At 52.6% G+C, this 12,271-nt stretch overlaps 4 non-coding genes and 1 pseudogene across 4 annotated transcripts; all 5 read right to left on the bottom strand.

The window, feature by feature from the left end:
* Positions 1-1,782: 1,782 nt before the first annotated feature.
* Positions 1,783-1,955, bottom strand: LOC118945550 (annotated as a pseudogene).
* A 5,641-nt stretch (positions 1,956-7,596) lies between these two features.
* On the bottom strand, positions 7,597-7,713 carry LOC118945650. Its single transcript, XR_005040765.1, has one exon. It is a non-coding gene; the product is annotated as a U5 spliceosomal RNA (small nuclear RNA).
* A 553-nt stretch (positions 7,714-8,266) lies between these two features.
* LOC118945565 lies at positions 8,267-8,451 on the bottom strand. The gene has a single exon (XR_005040682.1). It is a non-coding gene; the product is annotated as a U2 spliceosomal RNA (small nuclear RNA).
* A 2,234-nt stretch (positions 8,452-10,685) lies between these two features.
* On the bottom strand, positions 10,686-10,802 carry LOC118945649. Its single transcript, XR_005040764.1, has one exon. It is a non-coding gene; the product is annotated as a U5 spliceosomal RNA (small nuclear RNA).
* Positions 10,803-11,171: 369 nt separating this feature from the next.
* LOC118945540 lies at positions 11,172-11,362 on the bottom strand. Its single transcript, XR_005040674.1, has one exon. It is a non-coding gene; the product is annotated as a U2 spliceosomal RNA (small nuclear RNA).
* Positions 11,363-12,271: the final 909 nt, after the last annotated feature.

Here is a 12,271-nt window from a genome sequence, read left to right as displayed (position 1 = left end):
TGAGACACCCCATCCACATCTGGAAAAAACACCTTGTCCATCTTGTCCCTCTGGAAGAGCCGGAGAGATGGACCTCGTGAGGACAGGGGAGACACCTCGGTGCCACTGACCATCTCCCCAACCACTCGTACATCCATGGGCAAGGGCTCGTGACCCCCTTCCTCTGAGGCCTCCCCATCCACTGCCCCCCCCCCTCTGAGAAACCCAAGATGCAGGGAAAAGGTTGGGGCTGTGGATGGGGGGTCCCGGCGTCCCAGAAAAAGCCTGAGACACCCCATCTCCATCTGGCATACACAGCGCAGAGGCCACCAGATCTATCTCCATCGGGAATAGTGGGAGAGATGATACCCGCGGTGACTGGGGGGCCACCTCTGTGGCACTGTCCCCGATCGCTCCCACCCCTCCCAGCCCACTCTGGCCCTCTCCCGGCCCGAGGGACAACTTCTTCTTCTTTTTCTTCCTCCGGGCCTCCCCTGAGTCCTCTAACAGCCCTGACTCCTGCGGGGCCTGCTGGTCTGTGGAGGTGTCCCTCTTCATTTTTGGAGTGGCAGGTAAGGGTGAAATGGACCCCCATTCCGCCGTCCCCATATGGGGGACTTGGAAACCCTCCACCATCTCCCTCATCTCCCCCACTAGGGCCCCGATTGCGTCTTCATTTATATGTACTTTGTCGAGAGATGAGCCCAACTCTCCCGTTGCTCCACCAACCTCTCCCTGCTGTCTACTAATGGATTGAGTACCCGTCTGGGTCTCCGGGACCACCTCCAACTCCACCAAGGCCCTCTCCTCCAAAACGACTTTGCCCCCGACGTCTGGAGCGGTCAAGGACCTGGCTTGCTTCTCCAGTTCCCCACTCACCATCTTTCTTGCTGCCTCTTCTGGCCTGTGACCTAGGTACCCTTCTCCTGGCCTCCCCTTCTCCTCCACGCCTTTTCTTCCGTCCATTCTTCCCCCAGCAGCCGCTGCCGCATATGTTTGTTGCCTCGCCGGGAACTCACGAAACAGGTGCTGTTTACTGCCACAACCATGACATTCTTTTGGTGCCGTACAATTTTTGGCCTCATGTTCCTCCGACATGCAAAACCTGCATTTTACCAGCCCACATGAGGCTGTTCCATGCCCGTACTCCCTGCACTTCCTGCAGAAAGGAGGCTGACGTGCATAGAACAGCATGCCTCTATCCGCCCCTATTGTAAAGACCGCAGGGGGATGCAAAAAGCCCTCAAACCCACCCGGATCTTCCCTTAGGAGCACCTGGAATTGGCGGCGGCCGTTCCAAAAGCCCAGCGAGTCCTTCACGTACCTGGCTCCCGATGTTACTTCGCAGTAGCGACCCAAAAAGGCCGCCACCGCCATATCCGTCACGTGTGGATTATACATATGTATATTTATTGTTCTGAAGTTCTGTGCACTCTGTGCACTCTAGGCAGGGTTCCCGCGGGTGCTCCCGGAACCCACTCTTCCAAGTTTTCGAGGGCTGTCTGTGGATAAAAAGAAGGTCACAGACACAGAGGCACAGAGAGACAGAGAGAGCGAGAGAGAGAGAGAGAGAGAGAGAGAGAGAGACACACACACACAATCCTGGCCCCAATTCTTTTTTTATTTTTTTTAATTTATTTTTTTTAAAGTAAAATGGCGGGAAACGGGGGACCCCATTGAAGGGCGCTTCGCCTTTCTTTCAGTTTGAATGTTTCTTTCCTTCTCTTCTTCTGCTAGCTAGCTAGCCTAGCCAGCTGTTTACATAGCTTTGTGAATTTGCATTTTTCCTTGACAACGGGAGAAAAGTGTTGCACCGTTCCCGGAGGTACTGCAATACCGGGTCGATGCGTGGAGCGGACGGAGCAAGCCCCATTTCCGACACCCTGTTCGAAAAATCCATTTAATATGTAGTCCCCCGATGGGGGACGTATCAGATATTAAACTGATAAGAACAGATTTTTTTTTTGAAAAATAATTTATTACGTTCCATACCATTCATTCTTTACAAAATACTTCTCATTCAAAGTAAAACAATGATATATAACTCAAACAATGGTATATTTTTAACAAACACAAACCCCAAAACAAAAACCTCAGGGGAGCATCTTCCCTCCCCGTCATCCTACAAACTACCTTTCCCTATCTTCCCGTCATAATCTATCCCCTTACAAATCTAAATCACACCCAGCCCTAAACCCCCCTTCCACCTCTCCCGGGCAGCATGCTGCCCCCACTTCCTCTCCTCCCTCTTCATCCTCCCTCTCAAATCCCCTTCCACCCTCCTCACTATTCCTTCCACCCCCCAATCTCTCCCTGTCTTGACAAAGTTCTGCCTGGCTTCCCAAAGCCCCTGTTTAAAGAGACTTATGAGAAGCCAGAGCAGAAACCTATCCCTACCCGTACCTCTCGCTCTCCCTACACCTCTCTCTAACCTTGCCCACGTTAGCACAAAATCACCTCTTACAAATCCCAACAACACCCGTGCCCTAGCCCATACTACTCCGGCAAAGGCACAGTCCCAAAAAGCATGACGCACAGTCTCCTCCCTGCCACAAGTGGGTCTTGGACAGGTGGGGGATCGCGCCAAGCTATGCCGGTACATGATGGAACGTACCGGCAAGCACTTGTGGAGGCTCAACCAATTCAGGTCCTTGAGCCTGTTGTCCAGGCCACGCGCCTGCACTCCCTCCCAGACCCCTGCCGAGATGCCCGCTACAGGCGCCGGACTCCCTGCCTGTCTGACCTCCTCGTACAGGTGCCTGTGATCTAAACCTACTCGGGCAACTTCAACCTCGGGGTGCGCACGCAGCCACTTGGCCGCATGACCAAAGTGCCACGGCAGCTGTTCTGCCCGAGGACCCGTGTTAGACCACACCATTACGCTTCTCGCCTGATACGAGAAGAACACCCGCAGGAGGTAACCGGACGGGTGTATCACTGGATGAGCAAGCTCCGTCAACAAGAACGAAACAAAAATTGCATCCAGCTTGAGGGGGAAATGTGGTATCCCCCTACCTCCCTCCCCGATGGGACAGAGCATGCGAGCCCTGGCGACCCACTCGTACCTGCCACCCCACATGAACTGAAACACAAGCCTCACTAGAGGCCTCCTCAGACAAGCAGGCAATGGGTAGATGTACGCCAAGTACAAAAGAGATGGCAATACATCCACCTTTAGGACCAGGACCTTGCCCATAAAAGACAAAGACCTAGCCTTCCACATTGCCAGCTTCTTCTGTACCACTGCGATACCCATGTTCCAGTTCAGCGTCGCTGAGCCAGAGGTCTCAAAATGGACCCCGAGAATCCTCAGGGCCCCCTCACAGAGAGATAACCCCCCGGGCACATCCGTCCTGCCACGCCATCTTCCGAAAAATTTAACGGAAGACTTTGCGTGGTTCAGGACCGCTCCCGACGCTCGGGTGAAGTCCCCAATAATGTCAAGGGACCTTGTCAGGCACGAGTCCTTGCAAAGCAGCAAGGAAGTGTCATCGGCGTACTGCGTCAACTTGACGCGCAAACCACCGCTTCCAGGGATCAACAAGCCCTCCACCCCTGTGTCTGCCCTAATGGCAGCCCCCAGAGGCTCCATGTACAGAACGAAGAGGAGAGCCGAGAGCGGGCATCCCTGCCTGACCCCTGACGAGAGGTCAAAAACGTCACCCGTGTGACCGTTTACGCTAACCCGGCACCCCGCTCCGACATATAAAGTACGGATCCATCCTATAAACTTCTCCCCAAATCCTAACCTACCTAACACCCTGTAAAGAAAGGATCTATTCACGCGATCAAAGGCTTTCGCCTGATCTAGCGCTGCTACCATTAAAGGCAGCCCTCTATCTTCTACCCAAGCGATGGAGTCCCTGACCAACTGCAGGTTCCACCTGATAGAGCGACCCTCTACCCCGCACGTCTGATCCTCATGGACGACGTAGGGAAGGGCTGTGCGCAACCGATCCGCTAGGACCTTTGCAAGCAACTTGTAGTCTACACACAGCATGGTCAATGGCCGCCAGTTGCCAAGGTCTGTGGCGTCCCCCTTCTTGTAAAGAAGTGACAGCACACCGACGGCCATTGATCCCCCCGGGACCCCCGTCTCAAGGATGGCCTTCAAGACTTCGAGGACCACCGGCCCGAGTATCCCCCAAAACTTGAGGTAAAACTCGGCCGGCAGCCCATCCATCCCAGGTACCTTCCCTTTTCCCATCCTCCTGAGGGCGCTCTCAACCTCTTCAAGGGAGATCTGAGCCTCCATCGCTTCTCTAATGTCCTCCGGCAATCGCAGGGACAAGTGTTCTAAAAACACACTTCCCTGCTCTACATCTACATCCCTCTCCTTAAAGAAAACTCGGAAATGGTCAGTTGTCACTCTGACCATCTCCTCCGGCTCTTTAGCTACACTACCATTTTCTTCCCTAACGCCATGCATTACCTTCCTACTCTGTCTGGCCCTAACCGACTTAAAGAACATAGCGGAACAAGTCTCATTATGTTCTAGAAAGCCATTATGCGCACGCTCCAGGAAAGCTTGAGCATTCCGCTCCTGCAGCTCCCTGAGCTGCGCCTTCAGGGCTGAGAATCTCTCCCAGTCAATAGACCCGCCGAGGTTGCCTGCCTCGTACTCGAGTTCAATTAACCTTTGGATACGATCCACCTCCCTCCTTTCCTCCCTTTTCTTCCTCTTACAATATCCTATTATAAAGGCCCTAATCCTTACCTTAACTAAATCCCACCACTCTAACACCCCCTCGCACATGGACCGGAGGCCCTCAAGCTTCCGAAAGAAACCAAAAAAGGCGCCAACGAAAGCCTGCTCCTCCAGCACATCTCGATCTAACTTCCAGTACCCCCTACCGAAGAGACAGACTGGCGACCCCACCTGCAGGAACACCCCGTCGTGGTCCGAAAAGAAAGCAGGCAACAGCCGCCCAGACAACTGACCCAAAGACCTGGATACAAAAATGTAGTCGAGCCTCCGCGCAACCCCCCTGGAGTTGCGCCATGTGGGACCGACCATTGCCGGAGTAGTGTGCAGGCCGCCATCAACCAGACCATGGCAAGCCATTAGCCCGGTGATGGCACCTGCACTACTGTCCCCCGCTATCCCTAAATCTATGTTAAAATCACCACCTATCACCAAGTGCCTATTTGTAACACACAGGGGCGTCAGACAGTCCACCATCTCCCTCCTGTCTGCCGCCACCTGTGGTCCATACACCACCACTAACCTATACCTACTATCCCTAAAAGTGACATCTACCCCCAAAACCCTCCCCTGCATAACTACAAAAGTGCCCTCTACCTTCATCTCCCTATTACCAAACAAAATCCCCACTCCCGTTGAATGAACCCCACCTATACCCCAAACTGATTCCCCCTTATCCCACTCCCTTTTAAACCTCACAACATCCCCTCCATCCCTCAGGTGAACCTCCTGTAAAAAACAAACATCAAAACCCACTCCTTCCAAAAAGCTAAAAACCGCCCTCCTCTTAACAAAATCCCTTAATCCCCTTACATTTAAACTAAACAATTTAACAGAAATATTCATTATTAATTAAATATAACCCCTCTAAATAACTTAAAACCGCCCTTCTTTTAACCCTATCCCTCAACTCCCTTATATTTACACTAACAAAGGTACATTTATCCATTACGAAAAACATCAAAATACAACTACTAATAACAAAAACCAAACAGGAGGCTCACCCGATGCTCCCCTGCTCCATCTCGTCCGACAGGGATGCAAAAATGCTCCCCTCGTCTGAAGAATACAGGTCCTCTACAGTTGTGGCCCCCTGCTCACACCCCACTAGAGACATCCTGTTTCCCCCCTCCTCTATGACCCCCATGTCATCTACCCATGAAGCCGGGAAAGGGTTAGGGTTGGGGGCGGAGGTTTCCGGCTCCCCTGAAACACCCTGCGACCCTCCATCCTCCGTAGGCAGAGATAGAGCGGAGGTCGTCATGTCCAACTCCACTAAGGGTAAAGGGAGAGATGAGACCTGCGAGGACTGGGGGTTCACAGCAGCGGTGTCGTCTTTAGCCCCCATCACACGCTTGCCCACCCCCTCCCCTAGGACCCCCACCTCATTCTTCCGCTTCTTCTTTTTTCCGACATAGGGGCCCTGTTCAGGCTCCTGTGTCACCCCCCCGACTGACGGTTCCTTCACACCGGAGTGTGAGGCCCACTCCCCTGCCCTTGACCCCAACACTGGAAGGTTTCCTACCATTTCAACAAGGGCCCCTAGCCCCTCCACTCCATCCAGTGATGATCCCATCTCCTCCATTCCACCCCCCGCCTTCTCCACCGCCGTCTTCTGCATAGCTGGCGTCTCTAATGACACCTCCTTCCCGGCCCTGCCACCTGTACTGGGCGTTGGTGATGCTGGTCTCTCCTGCTCCGTCCTCTCTGGGTCCTTCCTCTCCAGTTGCTCCCCCACAGAATCTCCTCCTTGCTTCCTTCCTGCCGCTGCCTCGGCATATGACTGCCGACGGGACGGGCAGTCGCGGAACAGGTGCAGCCTACTACCACACCCATGGCACTCCTTCGGCTCCTTACAGTCCTTTGCCTCATGCTCCCCCGATCTGCAGAAACTGCATTTTCCCTTACTGCAGGCAGCCGTGACGTGCCCATACTCCCTACACTTCTTGCAAAAGGGGGGTTGACGGGTGTAGAACAGCATCCCTCTGTCTGAGCCCAGAGAAAAGACCGCCGGGGGATGGAGGAAGCCTTCGAACCCTTCTTTATCCGGCCTCAGCAGCACCTGGAACTGGCGGCGTCCATTCCAGAACCCCAACGAGTCCTTCACGTACCTTGCCCCCGACGTCACATCGCAATAACGGCCCAGGAACGCTCCTATCGCACTGTCTGCCACATGCGGATTGTACATATGTACATTTATCGTCCTAAAGTTGGTCTTTGCCAGGCACGTTATGTCAAAAAATGACAAAGGCCTCTCCCCAGCCGCCGCTTTTGCTCTGTCCATCACCACATCGCACATTCCTTCTGTGTGAAGAGTCACGTCGTAAGCCTCTTCCATAGTGTTGCCTTGGAGACACATCACCTCTGGGATCTTCAGTTTCAGGGCCCCCATCAGCACAGTTCTTCCAAATGTATCTCTTGGCATTCGTACTTCTTCGTCCTTCTTCCATGCAAACCGAATGGTGTTCTTTAGTCCGGCCCTCGGAACCGACCCTGTGCTCCCACTACCAGCCATATCTGTATGGCTGTAGTTTAATTTGTTTTCAGAAATTTTTCTCAAAATTCCAAAAAAACTCTTAACGCCCACCGGCCTTCGACCTTTGACTCAGCGGGCTCTGGGGCACCTCAGTACCGAGCTTGATCTGAGCCAAAAGGCCGAGAAGCGATAACCCACAAATGGAACCCTGAAACCGCCGGACCCCCGGGGGTCTCGACAGACCTCAGCGGGTGGGTTGGCAAAAGCCAGCTCCTCTCTCCCTCCAACCCCCACTCAACCAACCCACCCACCCACCCACCCACCCACCGTTTCCCTGGCAACAAACAGGCAGGTGTTTTTTGGAAAAAGTCGCTAATGCGTCTTTAAGTCACTATCCTGGCCCATCTCTGTCAATTTCCCTTGAAACAAGATACCGGGCTCTGCAAGAAGCAAAGCCGCTCCAAAAATACGTTGAACTCGTAAGTGTTCCTCTCCACGGAAGTCTTTAGTAAAAGGCGAAAGGCTTGTGCGTAATGAAGAGAAACCAGAGTCATATGGAAGTCAAGAGGTCGGGGCCCGAGACACACTCTGTGCACTCTAGGCAGGGTTCCCGCGGGTGCTCCCGGAACCCACTCTTCCAAGTTTTCGAGGGCTGTCTGTGGATAAAAACAAGGTCACAGACACAGAGGCACAGAGGCACAGAGAGACAGAGAGAGAGAGAGAGAGAGAGAGAGAGAGAGAGAGAGAGAGAGAGAGAGAGAGAGAGAGAGAGAGAGAGAGAGAGAGAGAGAGAGAGAGAGAGAGAGAGAGAGAGAGAGAGAGAGAGAGAGAGAGAGAGAGAGAGAGAGAGAGAGAGAGAGAGAGAGAGAGAGACACACACACACAATCCTGGCCCCAATTCTTTTTTTTTTTTTTTTTTTTTTAGTAAAATGGCGGGAAACGGGGGACCCCATTGAAGAGCGCTTCGCCTTTCTTTCAGTTTGAATGTTTCTTTCCTTCTCTTCTTCTGCTAGCCAGCCAGCTAGCTAGCTAGCTAGCTAGCTAGCTAGCTAGCCAGCTGTTTACATAGCTTTGTGAATGTGCATTTTCCCTTGACAACGGGAGAAAAGTGTTGCACCGTTCCCGGAGGTACTGCAATACCGGGTCAATGCGTGGAGCGGACGGAGCAAGCCCCATTTCCGACTCCCTGTTCGAAAAATCCATTTAATATGTAGTCCCCCGATGGGGGACGTATCAGATATTAAACTGATGAGAACAGATTTTTTTTTTTTTTTTTTTAATCAAAATATATTTATTATCTTCAACCAAACAATACACTTCCAAAATTCAGTCAACTTAAATCCAAATCCAACAAACTACAAATAATAAATCCAAAAATGAATCAACTATAACCATATCCAAACCAAATAATCAATTACCTACCAACTACCAAATTACATCACCTCTATTACCACTAATTCTCACCCAGTGCTCTTCTTTTCTATCCCGACCAACTGTGACCTCACCTCCACACGTGAAACCCCTACATCACCCCCATTTCCCCCCGTCCCCCCTCCCCTGAACACGGCAACGCCACCCGGCACCTGCCCCACACTCAAGTCCATCACCCCCCCTTCCTCCGGACTCCGAACCGGGGACGTTACATCCCCAAATAAGAAGTCCGCCTCCCCCTCCATCATCCAGTTTCTCGCCATGCCTGGGAGGTCCAGCTCGGCGAGGGGTTTAAAGGAGGATGGAGACGGAACCCACGATGGCCCCGCCACCTCCCCATCCCCCCGTTCTTCCCCTACCCCCTTCTTTCCACCCCTCCTCCTTCCCACCTTCTTTGTCCTCTTAGCCGGAGGTGTATTTGGCAAGGGTTCGTCGTACACATCGTCACACACAGCGCTTCCCTTCTCCTTTCCCTTTCCCCATTCTCTCTCAACCATATCCCTCACCATCCCTCTCAACTCCTCCACCCTTGCCCTCGCCATTTCACTGTCCCCCCAATCCTTCACGCCCCTTCTTCCTTCCGCTTCTCCTTCCGGCTCCCTCTCCATAACCACCTCCACCTCCTTCCTCTCCACCGTTGTCTCCTCACTCTCCTCCATCCTCGTCGCAGTCTTCTTCTTCTTTTTCTTCTTTTTCTTTTCTCCTTCTAAATCCTTCCCTTCCTCTATTCCGACCACCTCTTCTTCCAACCCGGTCTCCTCTCCTTCTGTCCCGTCCATCTCTCCTTCCATCCCGGCCACCTCTCCTTCAGTCCCGGCCTCCTCTCCTACTATCCCGTCCACCTCTCCTTCTGTCCCCGCTCTCTCCTCTTCTTTTCCTTCTCCACCCTCCGACTCCTTCTGCTTCGTCCTTCCACCCCCTTCTTCCTGCTCCTCTCTTCTTTCTTCATCCTCCGCCCCTGTCCCCCCCCCGGCCGCAGACGCGTATGACCCCCGGCGAGCCGGGCATCCCCGCCACAGGTGTGTTGACGACCCACACCCGTGGCATTTCTTCGGCTCGCCGCAGTCCTTGGCCTCGTGCTCCCCAGATCCACAATATCTGCACTTACTAGTACTGCACGAGGCCAGTATATGTCCATAGGCCATACAGCGCCTGCAAAAAGGAGGCTGACGCGCATAAAATAATGTCCCTCTGTCAGCCCCCAGGGAGAACATGGCCGAAGGATGAAGATAGCCTCCCAGCCCCTTCGGATCCTCCCTAAGGAGGGCCTGGAAAGCCCTCCTTCCGGTCCAAAAGCCCATCGAATCTTTGAGGAGCCTTGCTGAGGAGACACTATTCATGTACCTCCCCAGAAAGGCCCTCACATCCTCATCTTTAACATAAGGATTGTACATGTTGACCGTGACAATCCTATAGTTACTCCTTGCCAGGCTTTTCACCTCATAGTTGCACATCGGCCTTGCAACTCCCACCGCTCTCGCCATTCGTAGGACCTCGTCATGCTTCTTCTCTGTGTACAAAGCCACATCAAAGGTGCCCTCCAATGAGCTGCCTTGAAGGCAGAAAACGTCCTTCACTGTCAGCTTGAGAATCCCGATGAGGATGGTCCTGCCAAAAGTGTCCCGTCCAAAGGGTTCCGTCTCTTTATCCTTCCACTCAAACCGCACTGTGTTCGCAAGCCCAATTACAGGAATTGGCTTTTTCCCAGTATTTTGCTCCATCTCTGTAAAGAGATTGGAGCTCTCTTCTCCGCAACAAACCTCTATCGCCCTCCTTGTTCGACATTCTGGCTAAGCAAGCTGTGAGACACCTCGGTGTCAAGCTTGATCTTAGCCAAAAGGCCGAGAAGCGATAACCCACAAATGGAACCCTGAAACCGCCGGACCCCCGGGGGTCTCGACAGACCTCAGCGGGTGGGTTGGCAAAAGCCAGCTCCTCTCTCCCTCCAACCCCCACTCAACCAACCCACCCACCCACCCACCCACCGTTTCCCTGGCAACAAACAGGCAGGTGTTTTTTGGAAAAAGTCGCTAATGCGTCTTTAAGTCACTATCCTGGCCCATCTCTGTCAATTTCCCTTGAAACAAGATACCGGGCTCTGCAAGAAGCAAAGCCGCTCCAAAAATACGTTGAACTCGTAAGTGTTCCTCTCCACGGAAGTCTTTAGTAAAAGGCGAAAGGCTTGTGCGTAATGAAGAGAAACCAGAGTCATATGGAAGTCAAGAGGTCGGGGCCCGAGACACACTCTGTGCACTCTAGGCAGGGTTCCCGCGGGTGCTCCCGGAACCCACTCTTCCAAGTTTTCGAGGGCTGTCTGTGGATAAAAAGAAGGTCGCAGACACAGAGAGAGAGAGAGAGAGAGAGAGAGAGAGAGAGAGAGACACACACACACACAATCCTGGCCCCAAATTTTTTTTAGTAAAATGGCGGGAAACGGGGGACCCCATTGAAGGGCGCTTCGCCTTTCTTTCAGTTTGAATGTTTCTTTCCTTCTCTTCTTCTGCTAGCCAGCTAGCTAGCTAGCTAGCCAGCTGTTTACATAGCTTTGTGAATGTGCATTTTTCCTTGACAACGGGAGAAAAGTGTTGCACCGTTCCCGGAGGTACTGCAATACCGGGTCGATGCGTGGAGCGGACGGAGCAAGCCCCATTTCCGACTCCCTGTTCGAAAAATCCATTTAATATGTAGTCCCCCGATGGGGGACGTATCAGATATTAAACTGATAAGAACAGATTACAAAATATATTTATTACATTCAATAACCAAACAATACATTTCCAAAATTCAGTCAACTTAAATATCCAATTTCAACAAACTACAAATAATCATTCAAAAATGAATCAACTATAACCATATCCAAAAACCAAATAATCAATAACCTACAGACCTACAGACTGTCGGAACTAGAAGCACAAGCATTTCGCTACACTCGCATTAACATCTGCTAACCATGTGTATGTGACAAATAAAATTTGATTTGATTTGATTTTATCAAATTACATCACCTCTATTACCACAATTTCTCACCCAGTGCTCTTCTTCTCTGTCCCGACCAACTGTGACCTCACCTCCACACGTGAATCCCCTACATCACCCCCCTTTCCCACCGTCCCCCCTCCCCTGAATACAGCAACGCCACCCGGCACCTGCCCCCCACTCAAGTCCATCACCCCCTCCTCCTCTGGACTCCGAACCGGGGACGTGGCCTCCAAAAAGAGGAAATCCGCCTCCCCCTCCATCATCCAGCTCCGAGCCATACCCGGGAGGTCAAGCTCTGCGAGGGGTTTAAAGGAAGATGGAGACGGAGCCCACGAGGGCCCCGCCACCTCCCCATCCCCCCGTTCTGCCCCCTTCTTTTCACCCCTCCTCCTCCCCACCTTCTTTGTCCTCTTGCTCGGAGGGCTAGGGCCTGCCTCTCCCTCGTAAAACCTAGTGCTTTCCCTCTCCTTTGCCATATCCTCTTCCTTTTTTCTCTCTACTAAAGCCTTCATTATGCCTTTCAGTTCCTCCAACTCTGCCCTCTTCACACTCACCATCCCCTCCCCCATCACCATCTTCTTCTTCTTTTCACCTGTTACCTCCTTCCCTTCCTCCCTTCCGGCCGCCTCTCCTTCTGGTTCCATCTCTACAACCTCTTCCGTCTCCTCCCTCTCCCCTGTTGTCTTCTCTGGACTCTCCAC

The sequence above is a fragment of the Oncorhynchus mykiss genome, chromosome Y, assembly GCF_013265735.2.
Source record: "Oncorhynchus mykiss isolate Arlee chromosome Y, USDA_OmykA_1.1, whole genome shotgun sequence".
Classification (NCBI taxonomy): Eukaryota; Metazoa; Chordata; class Actinopteri; order Salmoniformes; family Salmonidae; genus Oncorhynchus; species Oncorhynchus mykiss.
The sequence above is the reverse complement of the archived record's forward strand: the minus strand, read 5'-3'. Positions and strand labels throughout refer to the sequence as shown.